Below are 15,522 nucleotides of genomic sequence, written 5' to 3'. Positions count from 1 at the left end.
TCGTCACAGTATCTCGGTTTATTCAAATTGCCATCGATAAAATGCAATTGTGTTCATTGTCCATAGCTTATGCCTGCCCATAGCATGATCCCACTGCCACCATGGGGCACTCTGTTAACAACGTTGACGTCAGCAAACCACTCGCCCACACAACGCCATCTGCCCGGTACAGTTGAAACCGAGATTCATCCGCGAAGAGCACACTTCTGCAGTGTGCCAGTGGCCATCGAAGGTGAGCATTTGCCCACTGAAGTCGGTTACAATGCCGAACCGCAGTCAGGTCAAGACCCTGCTGAGGAAGATGAGCACGCAGATGAGCTTCCCTGAAACGGTTTCTCACAGTTTGTGCAGAAATTCTTTGGTTGCGCAAACCCACAGTTTCATCAGCTGTCCGGGTGGCTGGTCTCAAACGATCCCGCACGTGAAGAAGCCAGATGTGGAGGTCCTGGGCTAGCATGGTTACACGTGGTCTGCGGTTGTGAGGCCGTTGGACAGGCCGCTAAATTCTGTAACACGTCGTCAGACGTTATGGTAGAGAAATTATCTGGCAAAAGCTCTGGTGGACATTCCTGCTGTTAGCATGCCAATTGCACGCTCCCTCAAAACTTGAGACATCTGAGGCTTTGTGTTGTGTGACAAAACTTTACATTTTAGAGTGGCCTTTTATTTTCCCCAGCACAAGGTGCACCTGTGTAATGAGCATGCGGTTTAATCAGCTTCTTGATATGCCACACCTGTCAGGTGCATGGATTAGCTTTCCAAAGGAGAAATGCTCACCAGCAAGGATGTAAACAAATATGTGCACAAAATTTGAAAGAAATACGTATTTTTTCTTCTCATGAAACTTGGGAACAACACTTTACATGTTGCGTTTGCACTTTTGTTTACCTGCTTATCTACAGAACTCCACATGCAACTTCATTCAAATTCAAAAGTGAGATTCTTTCATGGCTTTATGAATAATAAGAATAATCTGGAGCCATTATTTTACAGATTTGACTTCATGCACTCCATGAAAACGAGGAAAGTATATCACACATGATATAACGGCGTTGGGGATGGGGGCACCCTGGGCAGTTATGATGAGCACAGAGAGGGAGGGAGTGAGAGAGATATACAGACAGCCAGACAGACTAGCAGTCAAATGAATATATACAGACAGACACAGGCAGGGAAGTAGACAGAGAAAGACAATCCATTCAAACAGAATCTTGACATGTGTAAAAGACAGCTTTTTGTTTAGCTGCCCATCCTCACCAGAGCAGTGTGAAGCAAGTTAAATGTACTGCCCTTGTGGCTTGCAAGACCGGTCACCGGTGATCTGAAAAAAATTGGGGTCTCGGCAAATGTCAGCTTTCGGAGAGTGTTTTTAATCTTTTCTCTCTGTACATTTAAGCAATAAGGCATAAGAACCCAGGGGTTATCGTGTGATAACTCCTGACTAAGGGCTGTTCTTAGGCCCAAGGTTGAAGCCTAAATGGTTTGAGGGCCTTATGGTCTTTATAAAAAGGTTGCCAACATATTTATAAAAATAATGACATTTTCATTAAAAACATTATTTTCATATATTATAAATCTACTAGAGAGCTGGGAATATAGTTACAGGATGAACAGGTGAATTTTTTCAGCCTTATACCATTTCTCAAGATGAAAGGACAAATTCAGCTACCACAAAGAGAGAACTTTATACTTCATAAAACAACACATGCCAAAGACAGTTCTCCATCTCATGTAAATCGGCTGGACAATTAATCTTTCTGCATTTCAATACTAGAAAGTTGCTGCAAACCCACTCCCTATTGCCCCATAATGACAGGGACCACTGATTATGGTTGACAGACAGCGGTCAAATGGGGTCCAGTGGCTACATGCATTCCTAGCCTCTGTTTTGGCAATCTGTGTAATGCACTGGCCCACATGAACCTCCCCGTTGAATGTCTTATTGAATCCTTCTTCATCAGTCTCCTGAGCGCTCTGTGTACACTCAGCATCTGAGCATGGCGGCATTGCCAAGACCGTTACGCTATATCCAGCCTGTTTATCAAGAATGGCCTGGCCTCTCTTTGAACTTTGACTATCCCCGGTATCAAAACTCAGATAGGAAATATTTGGCTGGTGATGGGTTGGGTTCCCCCAGGGGTGTATTATTTGGCACGGGATAGCATGACGGGAGGTGGGCCGAGCGAGTCGAGGGGCTTTTGATTGGCAGACCAAGACATCCAGGAATATGGTCGAAGACAAGGCCTGCCCAGTCACTACTGTACACACTGTGCTCTGGGGAGTATTGTAGATGAGAAGATAAATCAGCAACTCTTTGAAGGGCAATGGGAGTGTTCTTCAAAAATAACCATTTCAATTAAATAATTTCATTGTTAAAAACGGACACGTTTCGGGCGAATGCCTTCGTCACGGTATTTTGTAAAATCCAACAAAAACATGGCCGATAGTATAGACCATTACCCGGGTTATGTACCACACTCTCTGGGGCATTGCGGAGAAGATAAGACTACTTTTGCCCTTCAAATCGTGTGATTGCCAGAGATTGTGAAACGCGGGACAGACAGACTCAACAATCACAATTTTCATTGGTTTTCGGAACTTCATAACTACTACCCAAACATGCCAATGGTGTTCTTCTTGTTGTTACTTCTAACAGAGTTTAATAACATGTTAGTCTGCCGTCTGAATGTTTATATAGCACTCCCACGGTCTTGCGAAGCCATCAATTGGTGCTGTTGCTACTGCATGTACAGCCAGTGAGTGTCATGGAAAAGTACTTCAGTCCCCAGAGAATTACTCTGCACAAACAGCACCAAAAGCCACTTTTTTTTTGCAGCTGACACACACGGGCTCTAAAAGGGTGAGACTCATCTCCCAAAAGGGTTTCCTCTAACCTTTCAATGTCTCATGTAAAGAGCCTGAAACAGAGTAATAGCAGAATAGATTCCAGGCTAATAGCGGGCTATTGTACAGGCTAAAACGGCAAGGTCTCACAAGCACAGCTAAAGGGAGGTGTTCTGAAAGTGAATGCTGTACTGTTGCTCTCATGGGCACCTGTTTCTGTCTGAGAATGTGGTTCCTCAGAGGACCATGGGACATATTTGGAGAGTTTTACTAGTAACATTTTATGTTGGTTTCTACCCTTGTCTTAACTCTGCAGGCAGACACAACTTTCAAACATACAGCGCTGCATTTGGGACGTGGGATAAGTAGTCCTTAGTGACATTTGACCTCCACACGTGTTCTAAATGACTGATATCCAACCATTGGGATTTTTGGTCCTCCAGGAGTAGGTCTAATCCCAGACACACCCACAGACAAAACATAACTTTTAGTTAAAATAGCATTTAAGAGGATCTCCATTTAAAGTACTGTTTGGTCCAGGAGTAGACCTCTTTTTCAGTGTATATCCAATGTATTATTAACAATACTGTAGATGGTGTGAATATACTGCAGGCTTTGGCCTGGTTCTAGTAAATGGACACAGCAAGTGGTCTACTTCACAGGGGTTGCTCAACCCAGTGTGATGGACAAAAATACAAGTGAAGAAAATATCCTGAGGTTGGTATAGGGTTACTGATGAGGTGGGGTCAAAGGGTAACAGGGCACATGCACGCTCCATGGGAGATGTGACTCAAATGTCATAAATGGCAGTGCTATATCTCACTGTATATAGTTTTCCAATCAAGTAGTAGCGTTTTTTAATCACACCATTACTGATTAGCCTAGTACACCAACTACATCATTACCGATTAGCCTACCAGGTCATTACCGATTAGCCTAGTACACCAACTACATCATTACCGATTAGCCTAGTACACCAACTACATCATTACCGATTAGCCTACCAGGTCATTACTGATTAGCCTAGTACACCAACTACATCATTACCGATTAGCCTAGTACACCAACTACATCATTACCGATTAGCCTACCAGGTCATTACTGATTAGCCTAGTACACCAACTACATCATTACCGATTTGCCTACCAGGTCATTACTGATTAGCCTACCAGGTCATTACTGATTAGCCTAGTACACCAACTACATCATTACCGATTAGCCTACCAGGTCATTACTGATTAGCCTAGTACACCAACTACATCATTACAGATTAGCCTACCAGGTCATTACTGATTAGCCTAGTACACCAACTACATCATTACCGATTAGCCTACCAGGTCATTACTGATTAGCCTAGTACACCAACTACATCATTACCGATTAGCCTACCAGGTCATTACTGATTAGCCAACTACACTAACCACACCATTACTGATTAGCCTACCACATCATTACTGATTACCCTACCACACCATTACTGATTAGCCTACCACACCATTACTGATTACCCTACCACATCTTTACTCATTAGCTTACCACATCATTACTGATTAGCCTACTACACTAACTACATCACTACTGAGTGCTGCGCCCACGGTTAATCACAGACTGTTTTTTTTTATCCAGAGAACTTCAGAGAGTACAACTAAAACCTAAAACTCTTTCCTCATTGAGTGCGAGTTTTAAAGTTATAACTGCATAATTAAACACTGAACAACTTTGGTTCATGCAAGCAACGATGGTAATTAGATAGCATTGAGACAACTGAACAACCAAGATTTAGTTCCTGTTTACATGAGAGCCTGCATCCTCGAGACACCAATTAAACAGTGCAGTTTCACAACGAGCCAGCCCATGACCTTTCCCTCTGGGGTTGATCTACAGTAAATGCCTCCCCTGCCGAATGGCCAATGTACAGTATGTATTAACCTCTCTCATTGGTTAATGGGCAGGAAAGAGTAATGAACTTACAAGCAAGTGACATGCTTGAAACAAAGTTATGGCTTGGAATCGAGACGACAACTTTCCCTTCCACAATCGAATGCCCTTTCCTGTTTCAGGAGTAGACATTTGAGGAGGAAAAAAAAAAGAGGTGGAATTCCACTCTTTGTATTTTGTCCATACAAAATCACCCTCCGTTTTATGACGATGTTGAAGTGGAAAGAATAATAAATGTCTCCTATCCCTGATTGTGGAGGCTTTGTTTCCTTAACAGACAGTACCGAGGCGATAGCATCACTTCCACTGCGAGTGCTGGGCCCAGACTGCCACGGATACTGCAAACACAGCAGCAAAATATAACACAGTCACCACTTGGCCGTGTGCGCCAAAGTTAATGTAACATGGTCAATTGCCCAATTTTTTTTTTGCTTAAGTCATCCCCCTTTTCCCCCTAACTGCAGCAGTTAACAGCTCACAGCAGCGGTGTATAATATGAGTCGGTGCAGGGCTTTGAAAAAAAAGGGCAGATGAAGATGTTGGAGAGGAAAGTTCAAGTGAATTAATATATACTGTATATCTACACTCTTTGCAGTCGTCCCTGATTACGTAACGCTTGTTAACAAGACACCTCACCTGCACCAGAGGTTTCTTTGTATATTACTCATTTCTCGGACTTCATGCTACATGCAAAGTGAAGCATGTCAGACTGACACACACATACACTACATGTCCAAAAGTATGTGGACACCTTCTTGTGTCCGCAGTCGGCGTTCCAATTCATCCCAAAGGTGTTTGATGGGGTTGAGGTCAGGGCTCTGTGCATTCCAGGCAATTTCTTCCACATCGACAAACCATTTCTATTTAGACCTCGCTTTGTGCACAGGGGCATTGTCATTCTTAAACAGGAAATGAGGATGTTGCCTGTAATCCATAGCTTCTGGTTGGGATGTGTACGTATGGTCAATGTGGGGACGATGTTGTCGATGCCGGTGACTGATGTGGTAAACTCCTCAATGCCATTGGTTGAATCCCGGAACATTTTCCAGTCTGTGCTAGTGAAACAGTTCAGTAGCTCAGCATCCGCTTCATCAGACCACTTCAGCATTGAGTGCATCCCTGGTACTTCCTTCCTCTCAAATTGTGCACAAATTTGTTTACATCCCTGTTCGTGAGCATTTCTCCTTTACCAAGATAATCCGTCCACCTGACACGTGTGGTACATCAAGAAGCATGATCATTACACAGGTGCACCCTGTGCTGTGGAAAATAAAAGGCCATTCTATAATGTGTTTTTTTCAAACAACACAATGCCACAGATGTATCAAATTTTGAGGGAGCGTAAAATTGGCATGCTGACTGCAGGAATGTCCACCAGAGCGCTTGCCAGATAACTGAATGTTCATTTCTCTACCATCCGCTGCCTCTGACATCGTTATAGAGAATTTGGCAGTACGTCCAACGGGGAGCAGTTTGCTGATGTTAACGTTGTGAACAGAGTGCCCCATAGTGGTGGTGGGGTTATGGTATAGCATGCATAAGGTACAGACAACAAACACAATTGCATTTTATCGATGGCAATTTGAATGCACAGAGATAACGTGAGGAGATCCTGAGGCCCATTGTCGTGCCATTCCTCCACCGCCATCACCTCATGTTTCAGCATTATAATGCACTGCCCCATCTCGCAAGAATCTGTACATCATTTCTGGAAGCTGAAAATGTTCCAGTTTTTCCATGGCTTCCATACTCACCAGACATGTCACCTATTGAGCATGTTTGGGATGCTCTGGATCAACGTGTACAACAGCGTGTTCCAGTTTCCACCAATATCCAGCATCTTTGCACAGCCATTGAAGAGGTGTGGTACCACATTCCACAATCAACAGCCTGATCAACTCTATGCGAAGGATTGGTGTCATGCTGCATGAGGCAAATGGTGGTCATACCAGACACTGACTGGTCATACCAGACACTGACTGGTCATACCAGACACTGACTGGTCATACCAGATACTGACTGGCCATACCAGATACTGACTGGTTTTCTGATCTTACGTCCCTACATTGTGATCAACAGATATCTGTATTCCCAGTCATGTGAAATCCATAGATGAGGGTCTAATATAATGTATTTAGATTGACTGATTTCCTTATATGAACTGTAACTCAGTAAACTCTTAAGTTGTTGCGTTTATATATACATATACACAGATGTGTGTGTGTGTGTGTGTGTGTGTGTGTGTGTGTGTGTGTGTGTGTGTGTGTGTGTGTCAACCTGGTTAACAAGCTCTACCCATTCACCAAGGAACCATCCATAAACTATTGGCTGTTTGGTCAATATCAGTCATGATTACAAACAAATTAATGACAGGATTCTGAATACACTCCCCGTTACGTCCTTCTTATTCACCATGTACCCACTAATGTCCAAAACAAAACACTTGAACATGATGTTCTGTCTAAAACACTACGGGTAGTGCTACTATTGAATTACCACTAACGAGCCGCTATATAAAATGTGAATACCCCTAGTTACATAAGAGAGAGATTAGACACGGTTCATTTCCACAATGGGGGCCATGGGTGCTAACAACTTGTTCTAGGCCTATATTTATCCAAGAATTATAATCTAGGGTATCCAGTCCACCCACTACCCAGAGTGGGTGAAAATGCACTTTGGAGAATACATTTTACTTCCTTATGTTATAAAAGACATTTTAGCCAGACAAATATGATACATTTTTTACAAGAAAAAGTGTGCTTCACATAAGTAGGAACAGTTCTGTGAAAGAGCAAGCCCGACAATGTGGCCTTGTTTTTGAACGCTAGCGGTTGTCCCCATTTTCAAACAGCGTCTGCCCATTGCCAATAATAGAAACAAGTATGGATTGAAAAACCAGACAGTGATGCTGAAAATATCCCTGCTGTCCTTCAAATGGCTTGCTGCATTTGGGGTGAAACGGCATTAAGCCGCCTGGTGACCCAATCAATGTCACCAACGAAATCAAAAATAAACATGAGCTGATTTCTCTCCACCTAGGGGATTGGTCAATATGTTTGGTAGGCACAGTGAGTCATGGGGGATGCCAACCTAAATTGCTAGCTGGTGAGAGAAACATCAATAGTCCAAACTAAGTGAATGAAAACATAACATTTGGATTTGAGAGATGTCAGATGTTAACTCCAAATTGAACGCAGCTTATTGCTTTTATCTGCTGTGTTGGGAATTGAGGGAAAACGGCTTGGGTTGGTGATACGCCAGAGGACATGGGTTTGTCATTTGAGCCTCCGGGCAAGGCACTGTGTTCAGCAAATCACTAGCTGTTCACTGGGGGCTTTTCTCAAGGTGAGAAGTCAGGGCAAGCAGAGGCAGAAATCCTCAGTGGGCCGTTTATGTGCAGGCAGTGTCTCCTTGCAGAGCTGGCAAAGTCTATGTAATTAATCTTTAATTAAAATGCCCTTCACAACCCAGTCGAGGTAGGGTAGTGTTGAGGATCAGTGGTTTGCTATGCTGTCAGATGTGTTCATGAACTGTTTGGTCTCGAATTCGGAAATCTATACTTTGCATAGAGGGTGGGTTGTAAAATACCAGTAACTTTCTAAAAAATTCCCAGGTTTCCAGAAGTCTCAGTTGGAAGATTACTGGAATCAGGAAATCAGGAATCCTACAACCAGGATTTCTGGTAAACTTGGGAATTTGTGGAAAGTTACTGGAATTTTGCAACCATTTGTGTGTGGATAGAGCAACTTCTCAACCTCACTGATTCTGAGCATAACAGACTTGAAAAGTATTTAAATGCCAATTAAATGTACTCCTTTCTACAGGGAATATGTTCAAATTACACTGCTCAAAAAAATAAAGGGAACACTTAAACAACACAATGTAACTCCAAGTCAATCACACTTCTGTGAAATCAAACTTTCCACTTAGGAAGCAACACTGATTGACAATAAATTTAACATGCTGTTGTGCAAATGGAATAGACAACAGGTGGAAATAATAGGCAATTAGCAAGACACCCCCAATAAAGGAGTGGTTCTATAGGTGGTGACCACAGACCACTTCTCAGTTCCTATGCTTCCTGGCTGATGTTTTGGTCACTTTTGAATGCTGGCGGTGCTTTCACTCTAGTGGTAGCATGAGACGGAGTCTACAACCCACACAAGTGGCTCAGGTAGTGCAGCTCATCCAGGATGGCACATCAATGCGAGCTGTGGCAAGAAGGTTTGCTGTGTCTGTCAATGTAATGTCCAGAGCATGGAGGCGCTACCAGGAGACAGGCCAGTACATCAGGAGACGTGGAGGAGGCCGTAGGAGGGCAACAACCCAGCAGCAGGACCGCTACCTCCGCCTTTGTGCAAGGAGGAGCAGGGCAAGCAGAGGCAGAGCCTTGCAAAATGACCTCCAGCAGGCCACAAATGTGCATGTGTCTGCTCAAACAGTCAGAAACAGACTCCATGAGGGTGGTATGAGGGCCCGACGTCCACAGGTGGGGGTTGTGCTTACAGCCCAACACCGTGCAGGACGTTTGGCATTTGCCAGAGAACACCAAGATTGCCAAATTCGCCACTGGTGCCCTGTGCTCTTCACAGATGAAAGCAAGTTCACACTGAGCACATGTGACAGACGTGATAGAGTCTGGAGATGCCGTGGAGAACGTTCTGCTGCCTGCAACATCCTCCAGCATGACCGGTTTGGCGGTGGGTCAGTCATGGTGTGGGGTGGCATTTCTTTGGGGGGGCCACACAGCCCTCCATGGCCTCGCCAGAGACACCCTGACTGCCAGTAGGTACCGAGATGAGATCCTCAGACCCCTTGTGAGACCATATGCTGGTGCGGTTGGCCCTGGGTTCCTCCTAATGCAAGACAATGCTAGACCTCATGTGGCTGGAGTGTGTCAGCAGTTCCTGCAAGAGGAAGGTATTGATGCTATGGACTGGCCCGCCCGTTCCCTAGACCTGAATCCAATTGAGCACGTCTGGGACATCATGTCTCGCACCATCCACCAACGCCACGTTGCACCACAGACTCTCCAGGAGTTGGCGGATGCTTTAGTCCAGGTCTGGGAGGAGATCAGAGAACACCAAGATTGGTGTTGGCCACACACACTACTAAGCCTCATTTTGACTTGTTTTAATAAGGACATTACATCAAAGTTGGATCAGCCTATAGTGTGGTTTTCCACTTTAATTTTGAGTGTGACTCCAAATCCAGACCTCCATGCGTTGATAAATTTGATTTCCATTGATAATTTTTGTGTGATTTTGTTGTCAGCACATTCAACTATGTAAAGAAAAAAGTATTTAAAAAGAATATTTCATTCATTCAGATCAAGGATGTGTTATTTTAGTGTTCCCTTTATTTTTTTGAGCAGTGTAGTTCAGATTTGTTTTCCATGGCAGTTTTATGCCCATAGTCATTGTTAAGAAATATGGTTGATATAGAGTATCGTTGTAGCTATTCAGAAACACCTAAACAGCCATGTATTTTTAGTTGTTGCCACAGTCCTCTAAGACAGGGGTTCCCAAAACTTTTAACTCGAGGCCCCCCCCCCTCCAGCATTGGAAAAATCCGGCACCCCGCCCTGCGTGCATGCGTGCGCATGTGCCACGTGTATTTCGATGGGCACGAGCACTGTTTATGAAACAAACTGTCCACATCCCTCTTGTTGGTGGAGAGAATTTTGCAGGTTTAAAACTTATTTCTGGCAATTCTACACATTGTCATGGGGTGCAAAGAACATTTTGCAGTTTTAAAGCTCATTTTCTTGCAATTCTAGACATTTTGGGATGTCTAATGTGTATTCATGTGATATGAATGACAGAAAATGGGCTACAAAACAAACAAAAAGATGTTAGCTGGCATGGGCTAGTTGATCTGGACATTTCTGACAAGCTATAAATAGCTCTCTAAAAAAGGTATGTACTGAATGATGATGCACTACCCAAGTTCGAAATTGCACCTTGTACATTCTACTATTACAACGTTCAAGAGCAAGTTTAAAACCGGAATGAGTTCCTTGAAAATATTTTTAGATGTATATTTCTGTCGGGGGGGGGTGATACGCGTCCCCCTTGCCTACCCCTCGCGCCCCACAGTTTGCAGTTTGGGAACCACTGCTCTAATATACAGTCTCCATTACCTCTGAACAAGAGAAGTGCTAAGCGTAATGCTGCTGGAAGGACAAGTTTGGTTTACAGCTTTGGCGTTGTGCTGTCTGCAATGCCAATGACCCAGAGCTGGACAATGAGAGACCAATGAGCCGTTGATTCCTGGGAGGCATTTACATTAGGTCTAAACCGGACAATGACCTGTCCATGCACATGCTGCAACTATACAGTAATATTCAGACAGACTCAGTGTTGCAGAGCGATGCTGATGTGGCACAAATCTGTGGATTCAACTGCTGATATGCAAGCCATCCCCAAGGTCACAAACCAACTTTTGAAATGTGTTACTCAACTTGGAAAGGAAATAGCCGAAGCCTGATCCATCTGTACACATAAATATTCAGTGGCATCACTTCAAAGCAAGGTGAGGATGTCTAATGTTGGGAAGAGAGCGTCAAAAATAAAGTCAGCTCAGTACATGTGCAAACCACCCTACTGATATCAAAACACTTTTTTATTCATTCTTTCCTGTAAGCACAGAAACATTCCTAGCCTCTTGGGAGGGACTGGTATGTTATCATGTTCCTAGTGTAATTGCACTTCAGTTTGTTGTTGAAGTACACCAACTTTATTTCAAGTGCTGACTTCTTAATTCCCGTCGAAGAATTCCCCACCCGGTGAGGGGATAATGTCCTCTTCCTTACTGTAACAAGCCAGTGTCCACTGCATGGTTTTGAATTGGTGATTGTTGATAAGGGCTCAGTGGCGTAGGCTCTTAGCTCACATCACTTAAAATGATTAACACACTAAATGTGTTCCTTGGTCTGAGAGGAAGCACTATGTGTCCCCCAGGGAAACGTTTGTCGAGGGAAAAGGCATTGTCTCCTCTATTGCGCTTTCAAGTACTTCCTGGGGAAGGCCCGGGCCATACTGTGACCCCCTTTCACCACACATTTGATCGTCACATCGGATTTCCACGACCACTCTTTGCCATTGGACAGCTTTGTTTAAAAGCCAATGTTTAATTCAGTGCAAGCTCACAAGACATTTTGCCCGCCTGAAAATGATTAGCTCATATTGGGTTGTACAACTGATTGGATCAAGTGTGAGAGCTACACTGCATCAAAGCTGATCGATAGGACTGGTTGCCTGGCGAATCAAAATGAATTCTTCTGTTGCTCTATGTTTGCTACATACTTCAGTCTGTGGTGGCCATTGTTGAAGCCGTTTGTGGTGACATCAAAACGAGGGGTGTTGTACAAAACAAAGTCATCAGTGATTGGATAATCTCTAACCAATCCGAGTATCAAAGCCAATGATACATTTTCGAAATGCCGCTTCACCCACGTGTGTTCTGGTTCTGGCCCAACCCATCGGTTTGTGGGACCAATCAGAACCGTTAGAATGCGTTGGCGTTCTAAAAATTGTCTGGGAGGTACTCGGATCCATGCAGAGAAGAAACTAACGTCCTTGGGCATGGCATAGCGTACGGTCGGAGCAAGGAGTCTGGGTAGGCAGCCAATAGGACCGGAGCCCAAAGCAGCAGAAATTATATTTCATCACTTTAAACTTTGTCCCAAATTTAGCTCACTACTTCAGGATCTTCAAGATGATAAAAGAGGATTGCACTCTAAAGACTACTGTCAATCAAAATACAATGCCATTCAAAGCGCTTTCAAATCTGGGAAACAGATGGTTGAAAATTTGAGGTTAGATGACCTTTGCAAGTCTGTGTATATTCCTTTTTTTCTGCCCCATAAGATGGCAAAAATAAAGCCACAGCCAAACAAAACTGTGTTTGAGTGAAAAACATGTAATATACAGTACCAGTCAAAAGTTACTAATTAAAAAAACATTTTTTAAATCCTACATTGTAGAATAATAGTGAAATCAAATCAAACTTTATTTGCCACATGCGCCGAATACAACAAGTGTAGACTTTACCGTGAAATGCTTACTTACAAGCCCTTAACCAACAGTACAGTACAAGAAGAATCAAATATTTACCAAGTAGGCTAAAATAGTAATAATAAAAAGTAACACAATAAGAATAACGAGGCTACATACAGGGCACACCAGTACCGAGTCAGTGTGCAGAGGTACAAGGCTAGTTGAGGTAATCTGGACATGTAGGTGGGGGCGAAGTGACTATGCATAGGTAATAAACAAACAGCGAGTAGCAGCAGTGTACAAGAGGTGGGGGGGTGTTGTCAATGGCGATTTTTATGAATTGTTCAGCAGTCTAGCGGCTTGGGGGTAGAATCTGTTGAGGAGCCTTTTGGTCCTAGACTTGGCGCTCCGGTACAGCTTGCCGTGCGGAAGCAGAGAAAACAGTCTATAGAGACTGGAGTCTGACCATTTCATGGGCTTTCCTCTGACACCGCCTATTATATAGGTCCTGGATGGCAGGAAGCTTGGCCCCAGTGTTGTACTGGGCCATTCGCACTACCCTCTGTAGCGCCTCACGGTCAGATACCGAGCAGTTGCCATACCAAGTGTTGATGCAACCGGTCAGGATGCTCTCGATGGTGCAGCTGTCGAACCTTTTGAGGATCTGGGGGCCCATGCCAAATCTTTTCAGTATCCTGAGGGGGAAAAGGTTTTGTCGTGCCCTCTTCACGAGTGTCTTGGTATGTTTGGACTAGAGGTCGACCGATTATGATTTCTCAACGCCGATACAGATTATTGGAGGACCAAAAAAAGCAGATACCGATTAATCTGCCGATTTAAAAAAATGTATGTGTAATAATGACAATTACAAAATACTGAATGAACACTTATTTTAACTTAATATAATACAGCAACAAAATCAATTTAGCCTCAAATAAATAATGAAACATGTTCTATTTGGTTTAAATAATGCAAAAACAAAAGTGTTGGAGAAGAAAGTAAAAGTGCAATATGTGCCATGTAAGAAAGCTAACGTTTAAGTTCCTTGCTCAGAACATATGAAAGATGGTGGTTCCTTTTAACATGGGTCTTCAATATTCCCAGGTAAGAAGGTTTAGGTTGTAGTTATTATAGGAATTATAGGACTATTTCCCCCTATACCATTTGTATTTCATTAACCTTTGACTATTGGATGTTCTTATAGGCACTTTAGTATTGCCAGTGTAACAGTATAGCTTGCGTCCCTCTCCTCACTCCGACCTGGGCTCGAACCAGGAACACATCGACAACAGCCACCCTTGAAGCAGCGTTACCAATGCAGAGCAAGGGGAACAACCACTCCAAGTCTCAGAGCGAGTGACGTTTGAAACGCTATTAGCGCGCACCCCGCTAACTAGCTAGCCACCCCGCCAACTAGCTAGCCATTTCACATCGGTTACACCAGCCTAATCTCGGAAGTTGATAGGTTTGAAGTCATAAACAGGGCAATGCTTGAAGCATTGCGAAGAGCTGTTGGCAAAACGCACGAAAGTGCTGTTTGAATGAATGCTTACGAGCCTGCTGCTGCCTACCACCTCTATCAAATCATAGACTTAGTTATAACATAATAGCACACAGAAATACGAGGCTTAGGTCATTAATATGGTAGAATCCGGAAACTATCATCTCGAAAACAAGACGTTAATTCTTTCAGTGAAATACGGAACTGTTCTGCATTTTATCTAACGGGTGGCATCCATAAATCTAAATATTCCTGTTACATTGCACAACCTTCAAATCCCCGAGCTGACAAGGTACAAATCTGTCGTTCTGCCCCTAAACAGGCAGTTAACCCACTGTTCCTAGGCCGTCATTGAAAATAAGAATTTGTTCCTAACTGACTTGCCTAGTTAAATAAAAGGTCAAATAAAAAATAAATATGCAACGCAGGACACGCTAGATAAACTAGTAATATCATCAACCATGTGTAGTTGACTAGTGACTATGATTGATTGATTGTTTTTGATAAGCACATTTTTAAATATATTAAAAAAATAAAAATAAAAAAATAAAATAAATAAATAGGCCAAATTGGTGTCCAAAAATACCGATTTCCGATTGTTATGAAAACTTTAAATCGGCCCTAATTATTCAGCCATTCCGATTAATCGGCCGACCTCTAGTTTGGACCATGATAGTTCGTTGGTGATGTGGACACCAAGGAACTTGAAACTCTTGACCGCTCCACTACAGTTTGGCCGGCCATTTCCTGTAGTCCACGATCAGCTCCTTCGTCTTGCTCACATTGAGGGAGTGGTTGTTGTCCTGGCACCACACGGCCAGTTCTCTGACCTCCTCCTTATAGACAGTCTCATCGTTGTCAGTGATCAGACCTACCACTGTTGTCGTCAGCAAACTTAATGATGGTGTTGGAGTCGTGTTTGGCCATGCAGTCGTGGGTGAACAGGGAATACAGGAGGGGACTAACTACACACCCCTGAGGGTCCCCAGTGTTAAGGATCAGCGTGGCAGACATATTGTTGCCTACTCTTACCACATGGGGGCAGCCCGTTAGGAAGTCCAGGATCCAGTTGCAGAGGGAGGTGTTTAGTCCCAGAGTCCTTAGCTTAGTGATGAGCTTTGTGGGCAGTATGGTGTTGAACGCTGAGTTGTAGTCGATGATTCTCACATAGGTGTTACTTTTGTCCAGGTGAGAAAGGGTGGTGTGGAGTGCGATTGAGATTGCGTCTTCTGTGGA

This window comes from Oncorhynchus tshawytscha, linkage group LG15 (assembly GCF_018296145.1).
Source record: "Oncorhynchus tshawytscha isolate Ot180627B linkage group LG15, Otsh_v2.0, whole genome shotgun sequence".
NCBI classification, from domain to species: Eukaryota; Metazoa; Chordata; class Actinopteri; order Salmoniformes; family Salmonidae; genus Oncorhynchus; species Oncorhynchus tshawytscha.
This window is presented reverse-complemented; position numbering follows the sequence as displayed.